This window comes from Salvelinus alpinus, chromosome 10 (genome assembly GCF_045679555.1).
Source record: "Salvelinus alpinus chromosome 10, SLU_Salpinus.1, whole genome shotgun sequence".
NCBI classification, from domain to species: domain Eukaryota; kingdom Metazoa; phylum Chordata; class Actinopteri; order Salmoniformes; family Salmonidae; genus Salvelinus; species Salvelinus alpinus.
The window spans coordinates 47737581-47755238 of NC_092095.1; the positions used below are offsets into that span (position 1 = coordinate 47737581).

General features: G+C 45.8%; 2 protein-coding genes across 7 annotated transcripts in view; one reads left to right on the forward strand and one right to left on the reverse strand.

Annotated features, from left to right (window-relative positions):
- The window catches only part of LOC139532128 (tubulin beta-4B chain-like), a 394248-nt gene that overhangs the window by 66267 nt on the left and 310323 nt on the right, over window positions 1–17658 (reverse strand). The gene's annotated exons all lie outside the window — the stretch shown is intronic.
- Window positions 1–17658, forward strand: part of raph1b (Ras association (RalGDS/AF-6) and pleckstrin homology domains 1b) — a 77992-nt gene that overhangs the window by 15925 nt on the left and 44409 nt on the right. For 5 of the 6 annotated variants that reach the window (XM_071329311.1, XM_071329310.1, XM_071329313.1 and 2 more), the window contains one exon: window positions 13066–13141. The exons of the other annotated variant lie outside the window; for it this stretch is intronic. The gene's annotated coding sequence lies outside the window, so the exon portion shown is untranslated. The remainder of the gene's footprint in view (window positions 1–13065; window positions 13142–17658) is intronic. 6 annotated transcript variants of the gene reach the window in all.

The window sequence follows — 17658 nt, forward strand, 5'->3', positions numbered from 1 at the left end:
TATCTGTGAACGCCAGCCAGGTGGTCTGAGCATGCTCTGAGGACGCGGCTAGGGATGCCGTCTGGGCCGGCAGCCTTGCGAGGGTTAACACGTTTAAATGTCTTACTCACGTCGGCCACGGAGAAGGAGAGCCCACATTCCTTGGTAGCGTGCCGCGTCGGTGGCACTGTATTATCCTCAAAGCGGGCGAAGGTGTTTTTAGTTTGTCTGGAAGCAAGACGTCGGTGTCTGTGACGTGATTGCTTTATTTTTGCAGTCCGTGATTGTCTAGACCCTGCCACGTACGTCTCTTGTCTGAGCTGTTTAATTGCGACTCCTCTTTGTCACTATATACTGACATTTCGCTTGTTTGATTGCCTTGCGGAGGGAATAACTACACTGTTTGTATTCGGCCATATTCCCAGTCAACTTTCTATGGTTAAATGCGGTGGTTCGCTCTTTCGGGTTTTGCGCGAATACTGCCATCTATCCACGGTTTCTGGTTAGGGTAGGTTTTATATAGGCTCTGTATAATACTGTACGTTTCCTTGAATTTGTTCTGGACCTGTGAGACGAGTTGGAAGGCAAAACAGCAGCTTTATCTCAATATTCCACGCCTTCAGCCTTAGTGTGCACTTGCACACTCCCCATCATTGATCTAAATGCATTGGTGTAAGCATTGGCTGGAGGGAGTTTCCACCATTGTTAAATCCATGATGAGAAGTGTGCAAGTGTATGGTTTAGGAGAAGGGTGGAGAATCGGGATGCAGACAGCATCTCCCTGTCACATTGCCCATTTTACAGTGGGCGGAGGGTCGACGCACATCATTGAGCCAATATCCTCACTAGGGCCTAACCTTTCTTCAACCTTCAGCTACCAAGCTGCCACCTCAGTAGTTAGAAGACTGATGGCAGTGGTTGGGAACTGGGTCATTTCCAGTAGGGCAAACCGTCACTTAAAAAAAAAAAAGCGTTTTGAAAAGGAAATTGAGCGTTTCCTATTGTACATGTCCAAGTGGTCCCTCCCTCCCTGTTTCAATCTGTTTTCTTCAGTTTGGTGCCTAGTGATAATGAAAATGACCCAAGTGATCGGATAGAGAGAAAGAAATTAATAAAAGCGAGATGTCTGAGCAAGACTCTTAGTGTAAGTGATGTCATCCGGAAATGCGTGCTTGTAAAACTCTGAGGTCATTCTCATCATTTTTCCTCAAGTCATTTGACCAGTTTCACACAGTCAACATCTGGAACACTTGGCTGTGTAGCAGTTTCACTTTGTAATGCTTTGCAGCTTAATACCGGTGTTCATTAGGGAACACAGAACAAATAGCTTTTCAACAGAAAATGAGGGTTTCTTATTTAACAAGTTCAGGAAGTCCCTCCCTGTTTGTCTGTTTTTTATTTTTATTTTATACATTTAGTGCCTAATGAGTGTGACCCTGGTATACTCCTGTAGTCCAAACTTCAGAGGGAGTTATATTGGTCAACGTCTGAATGTTAAATGTTATGCAACAGCGTGCTGTTCCCTTGCACAGGGATGTCACAGGGTTTTGAATAAAGGTGGTCCAGGCCATTAATGTCATTGGAAAAGGTTGCAACTGCTTTGGCTAGCCTACTGTAGATATTTCACTTCACCTTACGCCCCTCTCTCCAGAAAATAGATGGTGACTCGTATCAAACCAACACTTGTAGCTTTAGTCAATCACACTGGAGGCACATATGAGTGTTTTACCACTCACGCACAGTCATCGTGTTTGTGCATGCACTCATTTGTTTCTGTGATGTGTGTGTATGTGAACACCAGCTCATGTTAAGTGTGTGTGAGTGTTTCACTCTCACTCACGCTCTCATTGACTAATACCCTGCCTTACCGAGTCCAACTCCCTGACTCACTCGCTGGGCTGACTGGGCTAATCTCTTGGCTGGGGCTTGGTTTGTTGTGTAGTGATCCTGATTACACACTGTCGTGCCAAATGTAGTACGGCCTGGTTCCAGATTAGCTGCCGAGCTTGGCGTCCCTATTGGTGATATGAGGCATCAGAGGGCTACTCACAGGTCCAGGGTCAGCCAACATGAACCTGTTGCAACAAAAGTGAAGTTTACAGAGAGGGAGAGAGTCAAGGCCCATATTCATTAATCTTCTGAGTAGGGGTGCTGATCTTGGATCAGTTTAGCCTTTTCTGTCATAATGAATAATGGACAGGGAGGGCCTGATCCTAGCGCTCCTAGTCTGGGGGGTCTTTCACACCAGTTTGGTGCAGATTTTCTGAACTCTGGTGTGTTTAGCCCCTTAGTTCAGTGTGAAAACACTATCCGCACTCAGGAGTGAACTAAACAACTCACGTGGTTTGATCAAAAATGGTGGTCTCAAAACTGACCTAAGATCAGCGTAACTTCACCCTAATCCAGTGATGGCCATGCATTTCTCTAGTTATGATGACTCGTGTTCTATGGTCACTTGTGATTTGGTCTTCTGAAAGACTTAACCTACTCGTCCTCTTAAGCCTCGTTCACAAAACCCTTTACGTTTACACAACATGTGAAGTGTTATATCCAGCAACTTCGCACAGCCGTTGAAGGAGAGTGGGACAACATTCCACAGGCCACAATCAAATGGAGGTCACACGAGGTGCAGACTTACCTTAAAAAAAAGGTTCTGTGACCAACTGATGTATATCTGTATTCCCAGTCATGTGAAATCCATAGATTAGGGCCTAATTTATTTATTTAAATGGACTGATTTCCTTATATGAATTGTAACCAGGGCTGTTGCACTTGACCATATTACCGCCACACCATATATTTTTACATTTAAGTCATTTAGCAGACGCTCTTATCCAGAGCGACTTACAAATTGGTGCATTCACCTTATGACATCCAGTGGAACAGCCACTTTACAACAGTGCATCTAAATCTTTTAAGGGGGGGGGGGGGGATTACTTTATCCTATCCTAGGTATTCCTTAAAGAGGTGGGGTTTCAGGTGTCTCCGGAAGGTGGTGATTGACTCCGCTGTCCTGGCGTCGTGAGGGAGTTTGTTCCACCATTGGGGGGCCAGAGCAGCGAACAGTTTTGACTGGGCTGAGCGGGAACTGTACTTCCTCAGTGGTAGGGAGGCGAGCAGGCCAGAGGTGGATGAACGCAGTGCCCTTGTTTGGGTGTAGGGCCTGATCAGAGCCTGGAGGTACTGAGGTGCCGTTCCCCTCACAGCTCCGTAGGCAAGCACCATGGTCTTGTAGCGGATGCGAGCTTCAACTGGAAGCCAGTGGAGAGAGCGGAGGAGCGGGGTGACGTGAGAGAACTTGGGAAGGTTGAACACCAGACGGGCTGCGGCGTTCTGGATGAGTTGTAGGGGTTTAATGGCACAGGCAGGGAGCCCAGCCAACAGCGAGTTGCAGTAATCCAGACGGGAGATGACAAGTGCCTGGATATAGTCACGGTAATTAGGCTTCCCTAAGCTCTGATGCTGCTCATGTTCATTAGTAGCCTACCAAACTTGCTAACTGCCTGGTACTCAGCACTCTATTGTCCCTCTAATCACACTGACATCAATGCAAATGTTTTCGAAAATCTTATCAAACACGAGAGCATGAGAGCTCATGTTGCGCAACATTTCTATGGGCTATGCAATTGTGTGAGAAAACAGAGTGATGCCTCTACTGAATGGAGGAGGATCCCATCAGCTGTTTATAGGCTTACTATATTTATTTTTCAACTTACCTAATATTAAGCACATTGCTTATATTTATAACAGGAGTATAGCCTACCTGACTGTCATGAAAAGGAATCACGGGAAAAGAGTCCTCCGTCCCCTATTTAAGTGCATAGGTGATATGCATTTTCCCCGCTGCCCCTGTTTCGAGACTGGACCATTATCATGTACCTTTCTAAATTAAAACAAACTTCACACATATTATTTAGTATATGCAAAGATGAGATTAAATGAAGAATAGTCTGATGGGGGGCTATTAGCCTATCACTTGTGAATGATGCCCAGCATAAGACAGACTTTTTCTAATCATAGTTGCACACCTCATGTAGTCTAGCCCATAAGCCTATATGTTTTGTATCTCAACTAAAGTGGCCAAAAAACGAATAAAAATGAAGCACATTGATCCGCTTTACAAGGGGTTTAGAGCCTAACTGGCATACATAAGCAGCATGTGAGTTTCAAGTTTGGGGAAGATAATGTTCACCATAAAAATGCACCTTTTTTATAATAAAGGCATTGAATGCTTAATTGTATTTGCGGGCACTTTTGATAATGGTGTTTTCCCGCTAATGTTACGCTTATAATGTGAAGAAATAGCCTAATACTTTATCTACATTTTTAATCTAAATGTTCTGATCTGTTGTCAGCCACATTACATAAAGTTTTGTTTAATGCGAGTGGTTGTATTAATTTGGGATCTATTGCATCCCACAACTGTCCCATGCTTTGTTTGGAATATTTAATTCTTGCACAGAATACAATAGGTTTACTTTTTTACTATGAGGATAGTAGATTGACATAGGCTAGTGCTTTTGCTGTTCGTTTGGGATAATCATCTTGTTGGCTGACAATGTAAATGTGGACAGTTTTTCCAATACCTTCAATATGCACCTCGGAATTGGATAATATCGACAGGCGCAGTTGCGTCCCCGGTGTGTCGGTCTTCACTTGTAGTCTGTGAGAAAGACCCAATCACGTGATGGAGAGCGCGCAGCACTCAGGGAGTAGGGTACAACAAAAGCATGTGTTTTTTTTAAGGTGCATTACGGCCACAAAGGAGACGCTGCCGGGAAATTCGAGACATTATCAATTTCTTGTCAAATTGTGAATGAGAGACTGATGAAGTGTGTACAGGCCTGCGTATAAAACGAAGCAGAGCTCATGCCTTTTATGCAACTTTTTTCAAATCATCATTAGTCGCATCATGCAGCCTTAAAATATATTAAAATCAAAACATGTAGCCCAACAATTGTAGAACAACTAAGTTACATTAACTCTAAATTAAGCATATAAGAGTACCTATTTCTTTGTTAACCGCTCAACACAGAATAGCCGCATGTGCGCACTCCCTCAAATCGTTTGGAGAAAATATGTATATTTTATTCAGCTTTGTTCAATTGTTTTCTTCATACTATACAATAATGCCACTGAATTCTAAGCTAATCTTGTCTGCTAAATGAACTAGTGTAGCCCACAGCCATTTAGCATAGCCACATCAGGACCTAACATAAGAACAACTCAGAGTAGGCTATTCTGTTCTTCTGAAATAGTCTACATTTTCTTCATATCATGTTTCTTTAGACTTGTCAAATGGATTTATTGTGAAGGTGTAGGCTTTATTAAATGGATTTATTAGACTTTTTAAAATGTTGATGTTCCAAATGTCTGCGTCAGTGTGGAAGCCAGGAGATGCTAAATGTGTTATGTTAAGTAACGGCCAATTACCGTGAGAACGACAGTTATTTGCTTGACAGTCACCAGCTGACAAAATTTCGTGACCACCCCAGCCTTAACTGTAACTCAGTAAAATCTTTGAAATTGTTGCATGTTGCTTTTTTAAATTATTGTTCAGCGTGTTTATCCTGTCTCGATTGAAAAGGTCATATTTTGCCATCTTCCAAAATACATGTCATCTCTGACAAGCGACGGGTTTTACATTTACATTTAAGTCATTTAGCAGACGCTCTTATCCAGAGCGACTTACATATTGGTGCATTCACCTTATGATATCCAGTGGAACAACCACTTTACAATAGTGCATCTAACTCTTTTAAGGGGGGGGGGGTTAGAAGGATTACTTTATCCTATCCTAGGTATTCCTTAGAGGTGGGGTTTCAGGTGTCTCCGGAAGGTGGTGATTGACTCCGCTGACCTGGCGTCGTGAGGGAGTTTGTTCCACCATTGGGGTGCCAGAGCAGCGAACAGTTTTGACTGGGCTGAGCGGGAACTGTACTTCCTCAGAGGTAGGGAGGCGAGCAGGCCAGAGGTGGATGAACGCAGTGCCCTTGTTTGGGTGTAGGGCTTGATCAGAGCCTGAAGGTACGGAGGTGCCGTTCCCCTCACAGCTCCGTAGGCAAGCACCATGGTCTTGTAGCGGATGCGAGCTTCAACTGGAAGCCAGTGGAGAGAGCGGAGGAGCGGGGTGACGTGAGAGAACTTGGGAAAGTTGAACACCAGACGGGCTGCGGCGTTCTGGATGAGTTGTAGGGGTTTAATGGCACAGGCAGGGAGCCCAGCCAACAGCGAGTTGCAGTAATCCAGACGGGAGATGACAAGTGCCTGGATTAGGACCTGCGCCGCTTCCTGCGTGAGGCAGGGTCGTACTCTGCGAATGTTGTAGAGCATGAACCTACAGGAACGGGTCACCGCCTTGATGTTAGTTGAGAACGACAGGGTGTTGTCCAGGATCACGCCAAGGTTCTTAGCACTCTGGGAGGAGGACACAATGGAGTTGTCAACCGTGATGGCGAGATCATGGAACGGGCAGTCCTTCCCCGGGAGGAAGAGCAGCTCCGTCTTGCCGAGGTTCAGCTTGAGGTGGTGATCCGTCATCCACACTGATATGTCTGCCAGACATGCAGAGATGCGATTCACCACCTGGTTATCAGAGGGGGGAAAGGAGAAGATTAATTGTGTGTCGTCTGCATAGCAATGATAGGAGAGACCATGTGAGAATATGACAGAGCCAAGTGACTTGGTGTATAGCGAGAATAGGAGAGGGCCTAGAACAGAGCCCTGGGGGACACCAGTGGTGAGAGCACGTGGTGCGGAGACAGATTCTCGCCACGCCACCTGGTAGGAGCGACCTGTCAGGTAGGACGCAATCCAAGCGTGGGCCGCGCCGGAGATGCCCAGCTCGGAGAGGGTGGAGAGGAGGATCTGATGGTTCACAGTATCAAAGGCAGCCGATAGGTCTAGAAGGATGAGAGCAGAGGAGAGAGAGTTAGCTTTAGCAGTGCGGAGCGCCTCCGTGACACAGAGAAGAGCAGTCTCAGTTGAATGACTAGTCTTGAAACCTGACTGATTTGGATCAAGAAGGTCATTCTGAGAGAGATAGCAGGAGAGCTGGCCAAGGACGGCACGTTCAAGAGTTTTGGAGAGAAAAGAAAGAAGGGATACTGGTCTGTAGTTGTTGACATCGGAGGGATCGAGTGTAGGTTTTTTCAGAAGGGGTGCAACTCTCGCTCTCTTGAAGACGGAAGGGACGTAGCCAGCGGTCAAGGATGAGTTGATGAGCGAGGTGAGGTAAGGGAGAAGGTCTCCGGAAATGGTCTGGAGAAGAGAGGAGGGGATAGGGTCAAGCGGGCAGGTTGTTGGGCGGCCGGCCGTCACAAGACGCGAGATTTCATCTGGAGAGAGAGGGGAGAAAGAGGTCAAAGCACAGGGTAGGGCAGTGTGAGCAGAACCAGCGGTGTCGTTTGACTTAGCAAACGAGGATCGGATGTCGTCGACCTTCTTTTCAAAATGGTTGACGAAGTCATCAGCAGAGAGGGAGGAGGGGGGAGGAGGGGGAGGAGGATTCAGGAGGGAGGAGAAGGTGGCAAAGAGCTTCCTAGGGTTAGAGGCAGATGCTTGGAATTTAGAGTGGTAGAAATTGGCTTTAGCAGCAGAGACAGAAGAGGAGAATGTAGAGAGGAGGGAGTGAAAGGATGCCAGGTCCGCAGGGAGGCGAGTTTTCCTCCATTTCCGCTCGGCTGCCCGGAGCCCTGTTCTGTGAGCTCGCAATGAGTCGTCGAGCCACGGAGCAGGAGGGGAGGACCGAGCCGGCCTGGAGGATAGGGGACATAGAGAGTCAAAGGATGCAGAAAGGGAGGAGAGGAGGGTTGAGGAGGCAGAATCAGGAGATAGGTTGGAGAAGGTTTGAGCAGAGGGAAGAGATGATAGGATGGAAGAGGAGAGAGTAGCGGGGGAGAGAGAGCGAAGGTTGGGACGGCGCGATACCATCCGAGTAGGGGCAGTGTGGGAAGTGTTGGATGAGAGCGAGAGGGAAAAGGATACAAGGTAGTGGTCGGAGACTTGGAGGGGAGTTGCAATGAGATTAGTGGAAGAACAGCATCTAGTAAAGATGAGGTCAAGCGTATTGCCTGCCTTGTGAGTAGGGGGGGAAGGTGAGAGGGTGAGGTCAAAAGAGGAGAGGAGTGGAAAGAAGGAGGCAGAGAGGAATGAGTCAAAGGTAGACGTGGCGAGGTTAAAGTCACCCAGAACTGAGAGGTGAGCCATCCTCAGGAAAGGAACTTATCAGGGCGTCAAGCTCATTGATGAACTCTCCAAGGGAACCTGGAGGGCGATAAATGATAAGGATGTTAAGCTTGAAAGGGCTGGTAACTGTGACAGCATGGAATTCAAAGGAGGCGATAGACAGATGGGTCAGGGGAGAAAGAGAGAATGTCCACTTGGGAGAGATGAGGATCCCAGTGCCACCACCCCGCTGACCAGAAGCTCTCGGGGTGTGCGAGAACACGTGGGCAGACGAGGAGAGAGCAGTAGGAGTAGCAGTGTTATCAGTGGTAATCCATGTTTCCGTCAGTGCCAAGAAGTCGAGGGACTGGAGGGAAGCATAGGCTGAGATGAACTCTGCCTTGTTGGCCGCAGATCGGCAGTTCCAGAGGCTGCCTGAGACCTGGAACTCCACGTGGGTCGTGCGCGCTGGGACCACCAGGTTAGAGTAGCAGCGGCCACGCGGTGTGAAGCGTTTGTATGGTCTGTGCAGAGAGGAGAGAACAGGGATAGACAGACACATAGTTGACAGGCTACAGAAGAGGCTACGCTAATGCAAAGGAGATTGGAATGACAAGTGGACTACACGTCTCGAATGTTCAGAAAGTTAAGCTTACGTTGCAAAAAATCTTATTGACTAAAATGATATAGTACTGCTGGCTGGTGAAATAGGCTAGCTAGCAGTGGCTGCGTTGTTGACTTTGTTTGAAAGTGTAGCTGGCTAGGTAACCTCTAACTGGCTAGGTAACCTCGACAATTACTCTAGACTCTAGACACAATTATCTTGGATACAAAGACGGCTATGTAGCCAGCTAAGATCAAACAAATCAAACTGTTGTACTGTAATGAAATGAAATGTAATACTACCTGTAATACTACCTGTGGAGCAAAGCGGAATGCAAGTACTCGCTCCAAACCAAACCGGAAGTGCGTATCGTAGAGGGAGAGGCAATAGAAGTGTTGTTTCTTGTATTATTGTCTTTTGTGTCTTTAGAGGACTGCTTCACCTTAATGTCCCCTTTCCCTTTTCTTCTGTCCTTATTTTGTCCCACTTTGTCCCTTCTTTGTCCCTTCTCTTCTGCCAACTAGACACTCCTTGTTAGCTAGCTAGCTTCTTTCAGGAATGTCCCTAGCAACTGCCTAGCAACAGGTAAACAACTTAGCTAGCTAAGAAAACGGTATAATTTTATGAAAAATTGTTACTTTTTCAAAAGCCTTTCTTCTTTGTTTGCTGCTTGTTTGGTCTCCTATTCAGTTTGCAGTTTTCTTTAGATTTTTTTTTTTTTCGATGTACTTTACTCTAAAAAAACATTTAAATTTCAATATTTGTAGGAGCTCATCTTTTCAGCTGCTGCTGCTTAATTTGGAACTCCGGAACTCCGGGTTCTCCTCCATCTTGCGTTAAACAGTACAGTTGTCCGCTCACGAGCGGGGCAAGAGTCCGTGTAATGAAATGCGGCACAATGTAAACGGAGCATTAGTTAGAGAATGCATGAGGCAGTGTGACGGATGTCCTAACTACTACGAATGCAATGTGATCTGTGTGGTGGAGGTCACCGGTTTGGACGTGTCGCACACACACACACACACACAAATGTTTTTGCCTCCTACTGCTTTCGTTGTGGGTAATGTCCATTACTGTACACACTCCCAATTACTCTCTCACCTTCCTCTATGTAACTATACAAGTTTTTATTATCCTCTGACATCACCTCTGCATAGTGCCCTCTTTCCCGCTTCCTGCTCAGACAGGAAATGTGGGATTGGGCCAGAGCAGGAAGTATGGGTGGGAGAAGGAAGCACCTGTATCCCAGGGAGATTTGAATATACAGTACAGGAAGCAGTGTCCCCTACATTTTGTTTTTTTGGTGGAGTGCAGAAGCCTACACCAACATCAACACTTGTCTGAATGGAAATCAACAGAGACAAGATGTGCAGCCTTAGTGGCTGTAGGGGATAAATACCGGTTTTGTGAGATGTTTTTCAACCCTATCCCAAATAGAGGACTTGATTCTCTAACCTTGGCTTTGTCCCTTGAAACTCAACTCCTGCACTTAGAATACACCCAGTGTAAGAGATTGACAATTAAGGTCCTGCTCTTTTGGATCCTGGGAGAAATGTCCACTCCCTATGCACACATCCTCCTCTCATCCTCCTCTCTAGCACCTGGGATAATGATGTCACACTTGTTTACTTCCTGTGTGCCGAGAGAGAAGCGGCAGCCGCTTTTGGCGTCACTGCTGCTACTGCAGCGCATACAGCTGTTCAAACCTACACGTCACCTCCAATACAATGTCACAGCGTTGACAGGCACGCATAATAGCTGGCCAGATATCACGCAGAGAAGGCTCGATCACTCACTGTAAGTCAAGCCGAGTGAGGGTATCAAAAACAGACGCAAACACAGTGTGTGTGTGAGGTGTTTTCATGTCTGTGTGTATCAGACACACACACACCATGAAAGAACACACCCCCTGTGTTTTGAGTGGGAGCCACATGCTTCGTGTGGACAGTCCGTCTGCACAGTTGTTCTACAAAGGGACAGCTGAGGCCAGCTGGGATAGCGAAGGCTAGAGTGTGTGTACTCCGAGGCAAACAAACACCCACCGTGTGGATTTGTTCACCACACAACGAGTCAGCATTTTTCACACCAGCCTAATGGTCCATCTATGTGATTCATTTGAATCATGTTGAACATAATGTTTAACATATGAGTCAGTATTAAAAACAAAAATGTATACAGTACCAGTCAAAAGTTTGGACACCTACTAATTCAAGGGTTTTTCTTTATTTTACTATTTTCTACATTGTAGAATAATAGTAAAGTCATCAAAACTATATGAAATAACACATATGGAATCATGTAGTAAACAAATCAAAATATATTTTATATTGGAGGTTCTTCAAAGTAGCCACCCTTTGCCTTGATGACAGCTTTGCACACTCTTGGCATTCTCTCAACCAGCTTCACCTGGAATGATTTTCCAACAGTCTTGAAGGAGTTCCCACATGCTGAGCACTTGTTGGCTGCTTTTCCTTTACTCTGTGGTCCAACTCATCCCAAACCATCTTAATTGGGTTGAGGTCGGATGATTGTGGAGGCCAGGTCAACTCATGCAGCACTCCATCACTCCTTCTTAGTCAAATAGCCCTTACACAGCCTGGAGGTGTGTTTTGGGTCATTGTCCTGTTTAAAAACAAATGGTATTCCCGCTAAGTGCAATCCAGATGGGATGGTGTATCTCTGCAGAATGCTGTGGTAGCCATGCTGGTTAAGTGTGCTTTGAATTCAAAATAAATCACTGACGGTGTCACCAGCAAAGCACCCCCACACCACCTCCATGCTTCACGGTGGGAACCACACATGCGGAGATCATCCGTTCACCTACTCTGTATCTCAAATACAGCGGTTTGAAAAATTTGGACTAATCAGACCAAAGGACAGATTTCCACCGGTCTAATATCCATTCCTTGTTTCTTAGGCCAAGCAAATCTCTTCTTCTTATTGGTGTCCTTTAGTAGTGGTTTCTTTGCAATTTGACCATGAAGTCCTGACTCACACAGTCTCATCTGAACAGATGATGTTGATGTGTCTGAGGTGCAGTTATTCTCATTAACTTACTCTGGGTCTTCCTTTCCTGTGGCGGTCCTCATGAGATCTAGTTTCATCATAGCGCTGGATGGTTTTTGCGACTGCACTTGAAGAAACTTTCAAAGTTCTTGAAATTTTCCAGATTGACTGACCTTCATGTCTTAAAGTAATGGACTGTCATTTTTTTCTCTTTGGTTATTTGCCATAATATGGACTTGGTCTTTACCAAATAGGGCAATCTTCTGTATACCACCCCTACCTTGTCACAACTCAACTGATTGGCCCAAACGCATTGAGAAGGAAAGAAATTCCACAAATTAACTTTTAACAAGGCACACCCATTAATTGAAATGCCTTCTAGGTGACTATCTCATGAAGTTGGTTGAAAGAATGCCAAGAGTGTGCAAAGCTGTCATCAAGGCAAAGGTTGGCTACTTTGAAGAATCTCAATATAACATATATTTTGTTTTGTTTAGTACTTTAGGTTACTACATGATTCCATATGTGTTATTTCATAGTTTTGATGTATTCACTATTATTCTACAATGTAGAAATAAAGAACAGATAGAGGAGGACCGTGGGGAAAGATACAGAGGTTGTGTCAAAGGTTTGAATTTGGCCTATCTCAACACTGTAGACGTGTGCTAGAGGTTGACCAGCCAGGCCATGAGTCAGCATTTTTATACGCGAGCCTAATCTTCCATCTATATGAGTCATTTGAATCATGTTTAACATATGGGTCGGCATTCTTTCTGGACATGAGACATATATTCGTCTGAATCAGCATACGGGACAAGCCTGGTGATTTAGTGAATCATAATGTGTGTCAGGGTTTTGATTTAGCTTTGTAGTTTTTGGTATGTGACTCAATGTGAATATCTGCCTGTGGAAGTGTGTTGCTCCTCATTTTAAATGTGTGTGTGTTTGTCTCAAGCTACCCTGCCACAGTGCGTGTGTTTAGTTTCTGAGCTTGATGTAGTTGCTCAAACCAGTGTATCTTTCTAAGAGCGCTCCACACCCAGGCTTGCTCTGAAGCTAATCCCTGCGGCGGTAAGATTGATCTCTCTCGCTCTCTCTCTCTCGCTGTGTACACACACACACAGAGACGCAGTCCATGTGATTTCTCCACAGCACTATGAGAACAAGCATCATCGATCCATAGGTCCCATTTTTCACTCAGTGATGGCCCTTGCTGAGCTGAATTTCAGCCATCCTTTCTGTCTCCACTTTAAAACAGAAATAGATGGTGAATCAAATCTGCATGATATTTTTTATTCTCTTCTCTCCAGGACATAAAGGCTTGGTCCTGACTGTTGCGTTGGCTTCATTAGACCTGAGTGGGACAAAGGGAGAGAGACACCAGAGGTAAGATGCACTTTTAACGCCTTCCGTTAGCTTGCTGTTTAGTCAGTTACCAGCCACCGCTACATAGCTAGGTGGTCGTCGATGTGAGTTGATGACTTGGCAAGACGGCACACACCAATCGGCAACTACCAGGCTAGCCAATACATTGGCTCCTCTTGCAATTCTTTCGATACTTTCTGACCCCTGTAGTTATTGTATAATAATATGGACATTTTAGGAGATCGAACCCACAACCCTGGTGTTGCCAGTACCATGCTCTAGCTCAGTGAGCCATTGGAACCAGTCATGGACACTTTATCATGGCTGTACCAAGACTCTAATGACAGAATCTCCACAGTGATTGGCTCTTGCGCATAGAAATATAATTACTAGAATGGCCATTCCCATTCAAGTCAATGTTCTGTTATTCTATGCCAATGCTCTTGCTCCATGCGTGGTGATTTTTTTTTTATCTGTAAGTTGAAGAGCAGACCCAGGAAAGATAGAGGCCAGACAGGGGAGGGAGTTGGGAGAGAGGGGCTGCATTTCATCCCATGAACATGTTTCCTCCCTTCTGCCCTCCATTCACTCCCCTTCACAGATCTAATAGGACTGTATATTTGAAAGCAATATGGTGGATACTGGGTGGAGTGGTTTTCTCATGTTATTTATTGAACCTTTATTTAATTAGGCAAGTCAGTTAAGAACAAATTCTTATTTACATTGACGTCCTAACCCGGCCAAACCCGGACGATGCTGGGCCAATTGTGCGCCGCCCTATGGGACTCCCAATCACAGCCGGATGTGATACAGCCTGGTTTCAAACCAGGGACTGTAGTGACACCTCTTGCACTGAGATTCAGAGCCTTAGACCGCTGCGCGACTCGGGAGCCATGAAGGGGAGTGAACAAGGGCAGAATGGAGGGAACATCTTCCTGGAATGAAACACAGCCAGGGAGGCCCAGACGAGAGAAGCCTCCCTGAGCTAGCCTCGTAAATAAGGTCCAAATGAAAAAAGAGTTAAGGCGAGGATCTTGTCTTTGGGCCTGGGATAATTCCAGCCAGGCTAAAGTGGAACCATGTGAAGGGGTGGACTCGAATGATGTTTGGTTGTGTTCCAAATGTCACCCCATTCCCTACATAGTTCGCTACTTTTGACCAGGACTAAAGTAGTGCACTATGTAGGGAATGGGGTGCTATTTGGGATGTAGTCTCTGTGTGGCTGCCTGAGGGGTGTAATGAACACGTTTTCTCCCCCGCACCGGCCTGTTCCGGGAAGTGGAGAAGTAGTGTTGAAGTGAATTGTCACGCATGCTTTGAGAGTTTGTGTCCTGCGCTGTCTTGTCCCCTCCACCACCACTGTGGAGAACTTGCTCTCTCGTGTTTCCTGGCTGTCACACTGTCTGCCCACATAGCGGTGTGTGTGTCTCCCCCTCGAGAACCAGAATTGGGACCCAGAGGGGTGCACGTTTTTGTTCGAGCCCCGCACTAACACACCCAACTAATCATTGAGCCTTTGATAAGTCAAATCAGGTGTCTTAATGCTGGGTCGCCAAGAACGTAGTGATATCAGAGGAGGTAGGAAAGCAGTGTGGCTCAGCAGTAGGGCTGCTGTCTACCAAGCACATTGTGTCCAGGAGCAACATGGAATCCTAACACTTTCTTCCTTCTACAACAATAACCTACATCTATATTCCTAACTGTCTAAATAAAGAGAAATGCATCTGTAGGAGGGGGAAAAATAGTAGGTAGGAAAGATTGTGTGACAAATAGGGATGACGGGGCAGGCTAGTCATTTGCCATGTCAGTGTATTTAATGACCTATACTCATTCCTTGAGGATGAGATGCTTTCACTGTGAGAATCAGGGTCGACTCGCAGAGCGTCTCTCACACACGCACAAGCAGCCATCTGAAGTGGACCTTTTACGGTAAACAAAATCTATGGTACCAGCCCCCCACTGCCCTGTCACTCAGGGTGTGTGTGTGTGTGCTCGAGTGCATCCGACTGCACTCATCTGCCCACAGCACACACTCAATCTACACAGCAGCTGTTTTGTTTAGAAAGAAGCACTCGTGATCGTGGAGTGTTTTGTCTAGGCCGGCTAATTAGTTGGAGTGTGTTTTGGTGTTTATAAGTGGGATGGAGGCCTGTAATGTACACCAACCAACCCATACTCCAGCTTCTTCGAAGGGTATATAGGATGTAGGGTGAAGTTGCATCTAGATGCTGATCTAGAGTCAGTTTAGCATTTTCCCCCACTAATGGATAAGATTGGGGAGGGGAAGGTGATCCTAGATCTGTACCTACGGAAAACTCTTAACTGTGGGAGGTTTGGGGTGAAGTGTGTCACTATAGACGTATACTACGGCAGACCTGCCAACATGCACGCATTTTGCGCACCAACTACGTAATTATCTGTCCATGTACGAGATCCGAGTTAAAAGTACGCAGAAATGAATAGGGCCTGATTTTTTTATTTTAACATTTTATTTTAACATTTTTTAAATAAAAAATAAATCCACCGAGTAAATCTAACATCCCGATTCTCTAGCTGTAACACACAGACATGTACATAGTGGGGGGATAGTGGTGTCAAGCCTACACTCTACCTGGAGAGACAAAACCAGCTTTCTGACGAGGAGCTGTCCATTGGCCAGGACACCCGCACCTCCTTAGGAAGCCAAGGCAAGCTGGATCTGAAGACCTTCTCTGCAGATGTCAGAAATGTATTTTCTTCTGCAGTAGATTACATGTTCCTGAAATTTCCATTTGGTCGCTGACATTGCCAACAGGCAGACTGCCAAGTTCTCATCCCTCAACTTTTTCATGGCACACTTTCCCTGCATTATTACTGAGGGAACCTCTGATCTGGTGGAAGATGAGTTTAGACTATTAGGCAACACCATTTGAGCAGAGTCTGGTCAACATGCGCACGGATCAGGCCTGGAGAGAAATTGGGAACAATGAAAATGGGGGGGGCAGCCTGGTCTACTCACACCTTTCGGCTGTGATGCTGGGGATATTGGTCATATTCCATAGCAATGCGAACGAATATTCAGTCCTGTTTCCAAGAACAAAACCCAGTACAAAGCCTCCCTCAGTACAGACATGCTGAGTGCCCTCGTTACCAAAAAGGTTTCAATGATTGTCAGAGGATCTGTTTGCCACAGAGAAGTCTACCCTGATGCCCTGCTGTGTAAGGCTAAATCTGCTAGCTACCAGGCAAATATGTCTAGGAAATGATTTCCTGAACATTTTGAAGGTCTCCAGCAGATTTGTTCTCACCCACTCTTTCCTATCATAGCTTTTTCCTTTTTATTATGGGTAACAGAGTTTTTTTTTAAATCTCGTGGATAAGACATGTGTACATTTTGTGTCTAAACAATTAACTTGTTATTAGACCTTGTTAGTGACTTTTACCATATGTGTAAATGGAATGCTGTCGAAAGTATTCCAACCTTTTTATAGACTTGATTTGGTACAATTCTATAATTGCGATCAGACTCACAAACCGCGTGAGCCCCAATTCGGCAAGTACTACGCGCACGAGTTGAATCTCCAATTTGCCACGTGTGTCTGGTAGTCTAAAATGTTGGACAGGGTTGGCAGGTCTGCTTCTGACTGGCAGGATGCTATTGTTGCTATGGTCTCCATGGAGATGATAAAAAAACACATGTATTGTGCCCTATCGGAGGGTGTGTTTGCTTGTGTACTGTGTGTGTCTGTCCTTTAAAAGCTAACCATCCCCTTTGGTGGTGAGGGAATCCGACTATTGAAGATCGAGAGTAAGCCCTCTGGAGCTGAAAATGAACTACTGGGGAACAGTATTCTTGTTTGTGTGTATATGTGGGTACGTCCCAAATTCCATGTGAATGTTGTTGAGTGGTGTTGCACACCCTTCAGGGGCAGGCTGGCATTCCTGAATATTACGGAACGCCAGAGATGGACGGTGCGGAATGGCCGGAAAGCCGGAGGTGGCGTGGTGGACGTGAGGTGGCACTGCTGATGACACAGGCGAGTGGACAGAGTGACATACTACTGACATTTGCTAGAGTCAGGAGGCCTAACAAGAGAAGACTGTGCATTTTGCCTGTGCGCATGTGTTTCAGCCCACGTACGCGTGTGCAATGTGCCAGTAACCAATTCCCAGCCAGCTGCCAGAGGTCAAGAGGTCAGAGGCTGGCTGGAGCAGCTGGCAGGAGCTGGGATGAATGAAGACATTCCCAGCTGTTCTGGGATCTGTGCTGTGGTGTCGGTCGGTCTTTCTGTCTGCCTATAGGGAGACGATGAGCCTGTGCACAGGTCGGGTGTGGATTGGACAGCTCTATACTCACTGTGCTCTTTGTTCCCTAATAGGTGTGTGTTATGCACACTATGTCTACTATGGACACACCACGGTTAGACACTGATGCTTAAATACTAGGATAGCGAGTAAAAGAGACCGAATAGTACAAATATAAACGTACAGCAACGTTGTTATTGAGCCGATATCCTAGTTGCCAAGTTAGTGTTACTCTGCAAGGAGATTGATTAATG